Genomic DNA, 8,033 nt, shown 5'->3' with positions numbered 1-8,033 from the left:
TTCGGCTCCACAGTGTATGCATGGCACTTCACAGACTACCAGACGGCAGGCCCCCACCCCAGGAAGCTTAAAATACAAAATTCCACACAGAAAACTGCATACAGAAAATCAAATGTAGAATATCAATCATACACTAAAAATAATACAGTTAAAGTGGCAGTTTAATCATACAAGATGAGCAGTCGACAATAATTAAAAAAGTAATTCTGAAAAGCGTTGGGTATTTTATTTTATTTTTTATTGTATGAGTGCATCTGAAAGAATGGGTGTCAAGAGCATTCCTCTTTTCTAATGGTAAAAATTCCACATTAAACGGGCCACAGCACAAGAAGTCAAGGTGTATAGCAGAAACTGTGGGCACGCCCCCCCCCCCGCCTTTCTGCCAGGGAATTTAGTGACAGTTGCTGTTTTACATGCTTAGATGCAGTGCAGGCTGATGCAAAAGCAAACAAGCAGACAGATCAGTTTACTTATTTAAAAGCGTTTATAAACTTCTATTTTAAAAAATCTCTGTGTTGTGTGCAACACAGAAAAACACACAATCGAAACAAAAATGCAGCCCGAAACCGATCAGACAGCAGTATAAAAACATGTAAAAGCAAGTAAAACAGAACCCCAGGGGATTCCAGCACATCAAACAGGGTCCACTCTTACGGGACCAGGGCAAAAAGGTAAGTCTTTTCCAAGACGTAAATTACAAGAAGACACGGAGCTAAACACCAGAATCTCCATATAGTTGCTGGGTGTTAATTTAAAAACAACAAAACCCCTAGATGTTCCACACAGAAAACTCAGGCTGCACATTTCATAAAGCGAAAAGGGGCGGAGCCTGTGGCCTCGGCCCGCCCCTTCCCGGGAGCAGCTCCGTCTGCTGCAGCAACGGGGCGGGGCTCCCGGGGCGGGGCCGCCTCCCGCAGGTCAGCTGAGCGGGCAGGGCGACCAAGTCCGGGAGCGGGGCAAGGCAGGCTGCCCTCTTCGCCCCGCGGGGACGCGCCGACAGGCCACACCAGAGGCGGGTAAGGAGCGCCGGGAGTCCCCGGGCTGGGGGCGCGCGCGCCGAAGGGCGTCTCTTCCTCGCTGGCTCGCTCGCTGCAGCCGCTCGGCGTGCGTGGCGGGGCTCAGGTGGGCGCCGCCCTGTCGCAGAGCAGCCGCCCTCCCCTCAGCTCGGACGGGAAGGGCGCCCCGTCGAACTCGGGCAGGCAGGCGGCTTCAGCGTGGAGCGAGCGAGCGGAGGGCTGGCTGGCTGGCTGGCAGTTCCGCATTCCTATAGCCCCTCGCCTTCCCCGCCCCGCGGCTCAGCCTTCCCCGCCTCGGAGGACGGCTCTCTCCGCACGACGGCCTTCCTTCTCCCGGCCGTCTGCCTGCCTGCCTGCCTGCCTGCCTCCGCGGTTCCTCGGGAGTCTCCGCCAACCCGGTCGAGCCGCTCGCCTTGTTTTTCCGGAACTGATTTCCTCTGCTTTCGGGAAGTCATTATGTGGGCGGGGGAAGAGGAAGGGCTGCCCCCCCCCGAGATACGTGTGTGTGTGACACACACGCGTGTGCGTGTGAATGTGCTCGCTTTGCGTATGCGCGCGCTCCAGGCGCTGATGGGGATGAGAAACCAACGTTCTTTTCTGGCTCCCTGGAGCTGCTGCTGCTGCTGCTCCTCCTCCTCCCTCCTCTGGCTGGAGGAGCCCATCATGTGATAGCGATAAGGAATCACAGGGTTTCTTTCAATGGGCGCCTTCGGAGAGATAGTATTAGACGCGCACCAATGAGTGGATGGGCATGTTGCGGACACCCGAGGCCGCGTAATGCGTGGCAGCTCCTGCGGCGACACATTTCCTGGCGTAGACCTGCTAAGGAAGCCACATAGGCTTTAAACAGCAGCTCTTAATGCTTCTCTATCTGGACTGGCAGCAACCTCTTGCGATTTGGAGGAATATAGTTCAGGGCTGTATACGCACAATACGCCCATGGCTTCCCCAAGAATCCTTTGGAACTGTAGTTTTCCTCTATGGAGCTACAAGTCCCAGCACCCTTAACCGGCAGTTCCCATGATTCTTTGGAAGAAGGCGTGTGCTTTAAATATATGTTGTGTACTCTGCCCAGGCAGTTGCTCCTGCTTTTTTCTGGCTTCCTGTCCCTGCCTTCTGCCTTGCCCCTCACCAGTGGGCAGCAGCCACTGCCACATGTCACTGGAAGATGCAGTACTGGGTAGAGAGATGAAAGGGCTGAAGGGCTAAATGAAAATACCATTCTTGTGGTTAACCATGCCTATTGAATGCAATACCAGCTGTGCGTCTCAACCCCCTGCCCCTCTGCTGTAAGAGACAAGTGGCAGAGTAGGGAGGGTTTTAGTGAGGAAACATGGATGGGAGAAAGTTAGCCAGTCCCTTCTCCTCTTGTTCCTCTGTTCAAACTTGCAGCATTCTGAAGCTGCTTTTGTTTTAATAAGACAAAATACACTGGGGTGGAGAATTTCCTCTGGAGGCTTCCTCATTTTATGAAGATGTGGTGAGAAGTTTTTGAAGCTGTGGCGTGAGTTCTTGCAGCTTTTGAATGCTTGCAGGAATATGGGGTAGTGGCCAGTTGCTTGAAAAACTGGTATGCATCAAAACCTTTCTCTGCCACTGTCAATGCAGTCTCCCTTCCTAATAAATAATACAGGGTGATTTTTAAATCGTTTATGGATTGAAACTAAATCTCATTTGGGAACTATAAAGCCAAATGTTGGAAGATTCAGGACGGATAAAAGAAAATACTTATTCGTTCTGTACATAGTCAAACTATGGAACTCTCTCCTATCAGTGGTCAGTGATGGCCACCAAGTATAAAGGTAAAGGGACCCCTGACCATTAGGTCTAGTCATGACCGACTCTGGGGTTGCGGCGCTCATCTCACTTTATGGCCGAGGGAGCCGGCATACAGCTTCCGGGTCATGTGGCCAGCATGACTAAGCGCTTCTGGCGAACCAGAGCAGCGTACAGAAACGCCGTTTACCTTCCCACTGGAGCGGTACCTATTTATCTACTTGCACTTTGATGTGCTTTCGAACTGCTAGGTGGGCAGGAGCAGGGACTGAGCAACGGGAGCTCACCCCGTCGTGCGGATTCGAACCGCCAGCCTTCTGATCGGCAAGTCCTAGGCTCTGTGGTTTAACCCGCAGCGCCACCCGCGTCCCCTTGGCCACCAACATAGATGGCTTTAAAAGAGGATTTGATAAATTCACAGGGGAGAGGGCTATCAATGGCTCTTAGCCATGATGGCTGTGTTCTGCCTCCACAGTTTGTGGCGGCAGTGTTTCTGAATACCAGTTGCTGGAAATCACAGGAAGGGAGCGTGTCTTTGTGCTTGAATTCTGCTTGCAGGTTCCCAGAGACATTTGGCCAGCCACTGTGAGAGCATGATGCTGGACTAGATGGGCCATTGGCCTGATCCAGCAGGCTCTTCTTGTGTTCGTAACTACTTAGCAAGTAACCTCACAGAATCAGTTGGAAGGGACCAGGAGGACCACTGAGTCCAACTCACTGCAATGCAGGAATATTTCACCCAACGTGGGGGTCGACCCACAACCCTGAGATTAAGTCTCATGCTCTACTGACTGAGCTGTCCTTGCTATCTCAAGAATGTAAAACAGATGAGGTATTGCTGACCGCTAGTCTATATCTTCAGTAGGGTCTGAAACAATAAATGTTATAATTCAGTTAAGGACACTTCTTTTTCTTAAAGAAGGACAAAAGAAGGATGAAAATTGCCTCTGTAACACTCTTATGTCTTCTGAGGTATCTTGTGAACGATCTTAAAACTTGGATTGCATACATCTATAAAACATCCTAGGATCTATCCAGTACGATGCATTGTTCTAAAATAAAACTGGGCTTGTTGTACTTTTGGATTGAACTGATGGTTTGAACATCTTTGAGAAAGCCTTTTAAGTGGCTGAGTTTACCAATCTATTGTTTTTCTTAGACTGCAGTTATATGAAAGAAAGATCCTAAATCTAGTACTGTAACTATTTAATTGCTTTTAAATTCTTTGGCTCCTTGGAAGTCATCTTTGAAAGTCCTATCAATTACGCTTTGAATCCAGTGTGGTGTGTATCTTACCATTGATGGTACCTTACGGGTGCAGAGAATCCTGGGATGTTATGCTCTGACCATGAGGTTCCCAGGAAGAGAGGCATTAACCACTATGACCTTGTAGAGCATGGGTCGGCAAACTAAGGTCCGCAGGCCGGATCAGGCCCAATTGCCCTCTGGATTCAGCCTGCAGGCGGTCCTAGAATCACCGCTTGGATCGGCATGATCGTTCGGGCTGCGCCATTTTTATTTTTATTTTGCAATTCTGGCGCTGCCTCCCTTCTCCCTCCCTCCTCCTGGCTTCTCCCTGCCATGCAGAGGAAGGGAGCTGGGCTTTGAGCAGCCAGCCAATCCGAAGCCTTGCCGCCCGTGCGCTGGCCTCTCCATCTATGGCTGCGCTGTGATGGCAGTGTTGTGGGGCTTCAGCTGGAGCTTGGCATGCCTGGCATCCAGGAAAGCTGGCCCAGAAAGGAGAGGCGCCACCACCACTGCCGGCTCCCAACCGCAGGCAGAGCGGCAGAGGAGGTAGGAAAGCAGGGGGAGGGGAGGGGCTGGGGGAGAGAGAGAAGCCCCCCTCCATCATGTGTGCATGTGTGCATGTGTGCGTGCACGCAGTCCGGCCCACCACAAGGTCTGAGGGGCGGTGAACCAGCCCCCTCCTAAAAAAGTTTGCTGTCCCCTGTTGTAGAGGAATAACTGTCCCTACCCTCTATTCCGAGTGTGTTTCTTTAGGATGCTCCACCCTGGTGCTTAGGGTTGCTAATCGCTACTACGTTTGCAAAACAATCTCAAAAGTTGGGCAACAGAGTATCTTAAATCTCCCATGCCTACATAGATATACTCCAGCAAGTTTCTTTCCACAGGATAATTAGGTGCACCACCCAGTCGTGCTAGTATCCATAAATCTCAGTGCAAGACTGTGGGACACTTCAGGCACCTTAAAGTCAATTTGAAGAGGAAGTACCACCAGGTGTGTGAGAGAGGTGATGTTGCAGTAAAAGGAACTGAAAGAGGAGTTAAAAATAGAATTGAGCTCTACATCTTGAAAGTTGTCCCATGGGAAACCATTGGTATTGCCCTGAACATGGTCCTAAGCCTGGACTCCTGCTGGACTGGGCTGCCTTCCCACAGAGATGGATTTAGGGCAGTGCAACCAGTTCTGCTACACTGGACACCAAACCTAGGGGGTGCCACAGGGCGTTGCACCTATGACGTAGTGAACTGAGAAGAATGGAAGGCGCTGAATTTTGGCCTCACACAGGGAGTCGCTGAAATTTGAAAGACCACAGCCCACTTCTGCTCTCTGTACCTGGCTTGATGATTCCAGACTATTCCTGTTTGTCTCCCGATCTTCTTGGAATTCTTCCCAAGCTTGCTCTTCATTATCGATACGTATTTGTACCTGCTTTTCAGCAACAAGTCCTCAAAGTGGTTTATGAATTACTGGTGGAGACCATTTTAGGCATGTCCAGTGGATGTGTGGGTCCTTTTGGATCCGGAAGAAGGCGGAATGGGGGCAGGCTGGAACGGGGCTGGGTAGGGCAACCACAAGGAGTGGGAATGGAACCCCTGCGCAAAATGGTTGTGGCCTATACAAGGTGGCTGACAGACGTGTTCTCAGTAAAGTTGTTTATGATCTCAGCCAGGGTGGGTTTTCATGTATAGATCCTCTACCCTAGAGCAGATGATCACACTTCCATGCCCTATAATTCAGTGGCCCCTTCACACATTACAAGCAGTGTAATCCTGCTTGCCTCGGGATCATGTAATACATTGCTCTCATGTTTGAGCACTGATTGAGCACTGAAGCTTATGTGTACAAACCTCTACAGGAGCTTGAACCCTGCACTCTCAGCTCTCGCAAAAGTGAAGGCCCATAGATGTCTACAAATATAGACTTTCCTCCTCAGTGCATGGGAGAGTGCATACCTTTCATGCAAAAGATCCCAAATTAAGTCCCTAGCATCTCCACATAAAATCCTAGTTTGAAACCCTGGAAGACCCTCAGTGTAGACTGAGTTAGATGAACTAACAGTTTGATTCTTTGTAAGGCAGATTCCTGTGTATCTACAGAAATAGCACCATTTCTGACCTACTACAGTCGTATCTTGGTTCACAAATGCTTTCCGAGTCAAAAATTTTGCCTGGTTTGTGAACTTTCTTCGGAACCCGAGCATCCAGTGCAGCTTCTGTGGCTTCCAATTGGCTGCAGGAGCTTCCTGCAACCAATCGGAAGCTGCACCTTGGTGTCTGAATGTTTTGGAAGTCGAACAGACTTCCGGAATGGATTCTGTTCGACTTCTGAGGTACCACTGTACTTCCATGTGTTTTAAAGAGATTTGTGATGTACTCTAACGCCCTTTACAGCTAACAGAGGGTACATGTTTTTTGTGCCTGTGTATCAGTACCAGAATGCAACACGGCAATCTTTGCATGACCGTGTGGGCCACTTTGCACCTCCAGTCCTCCTGCTGTACCAACATGAGCTAAGCAGTGGTTTGGCTGAGTGTGTTGTCCAAATTCTAGACGTTCATGGTTTGTCTGCAGGAGACAAACCATAAGTTCAGGTTCAGACATCGCACTAAGCCAAACCATGGTTTAACTCATACCATCGGGAGGACCAGTTCAGGAGTGCAGCATCCATGATCTTCTCTGTGAAAACCTTCACTTGTGCACATTTGTGCTAAACCATGGTTTGGCTTACCATTACGTGCAAACCAGTTCTGTGCATGAGAAGCTGGTTTGGCAGTTAACTGTGTCCTTATCGTGGAGCTGTTTATATGAGAAAGTAACTGCTATTTCATGCAACGTAGCAGAGAGTAGTTTCAAAGTAACTGTCTTTTATATGCTTTCATACAACGTAGCAAAAAGCTATTTCAAAATAACAGTGTATGTTAAAACACTGGAATATCTTTATGTTGAGAGAACATTTAAATGTTGGTCAGGACTCAGGAGACTTTGTGAGAATTCCTAGTGTAACAATGGGGAAATGTGAGCAGAGGAAGTTCAGTCTTATTGTTATCATCTGCATTTATTTGTATGCTGCTATGCTCTCATGACACAGAATCATCGAATTGTGAAAAAGTTACATAATTCACTAAGTTACAAAATATAACAAGTAGTTAAACAGCAAGTTAATGAAAACATCTCATAAAACGTACTATGAAATTAAATCCCCTTATAATATATTATAAGATCTACCAATATTCCAATAACATTAAAAATAATATTAGCTCACCTCCAAAATGAATGTCCTGCTGTTCCTCCAAGGGACTTGGAAAACCATCCAAATGATTCTATGAACATGGTCTACAATCCAAACAGCTTGCACTGTCATCTGCTTAGCTTCACATAAGTTTTAGCCCTGCAACATCTGGAGGGCCACAATTCCCCATCCCTGACCAGTGTCTTCAGGCTATTCTCTCTCAAGCTGCTCCTGCATCTAGAGCTTGTGTGCATCTCTGCACAGCTCCTATTACAAGATGGAGGTGGTAGTGTAGTGAAATAGATGGTCCATGGGGCTCCTCTCGCTGCTTACACTGGCTCTTTCTGTAATGTCTGAGGCTGCTCATAAAATGAAAGACATGCCTTCATTGTTGTGCTTTAACAAAAAGTAATCCATTGCTCTTCAGGGCTTTGAAGGCAACCTCACTCCTCGCAAAGCCCTTGGTCCTAGATACAGGGCTTTTTTGTCCAGAAAAAAGGTGCCAGAACTTGTTAAGCTTTTTTTTAGGGGACATCTCCCCTGAAAAAGCTTCTATTCTTATGCCACCACTGTCCGCAGCCTCTTTAATGCCATGCTGCCATGCCGTCATGCTGAAATGCTAAAGAGGTGCCAGAATGCACAAAAGAGGTGCTAGCACTCACCAAAGAGGTGCCAGAACCCAGTTCCAGTAAGTTCTGGCTGCAAAAAGCCCTGCCTAGAATTATATGGGGGAAAGAACTATTACGCCATGTGGCAAGTGATTTGGG

At 48.5% G+C, this 8,033-nt stretch overlaps 1 protein-coding gene across 1 annotated transcript in view; it reads left to right on the top strand.

Moving 5' to 3' along the window:
* The first annotated feature begins 881 nt into the window (after positions 1-881).
* The window catches only part of STX7 (syntaxin 7), a 31,250-nt gene continuing 24,098 nt past the window's right edge, over positions 882-8,033 (top strand). Inside the window, exon 1 of the mRNA XM_053381934.1 lies at positions 882-1,016. The gene's annotated coding sequence lies outside the window, so the exon portion shown is untranslated. The remainder of the gene's footprint in view (positions 1,017-8,033) is intronic.

This window comes from Podarcis raffonei, chromosome 3 (assembly GCF_027172205.1).
Source record: "Podarcis raffonei isolate rPodRaf1 chromosome 3, rPodRaf1.pri, whole genome shotgun sequence".
Taxonomy (NCBI): domain Eukaryota; kingdom Metazoa; phylum Chordata; class Lepidosauria; order Squamata; family Lacertidae; genus Podarcis; species Podarcis raffonei.
Note: the sequence above shows the minus strand (reverse complement) of the source record. Positions and strands in the feature narration are given on the sequence as shown.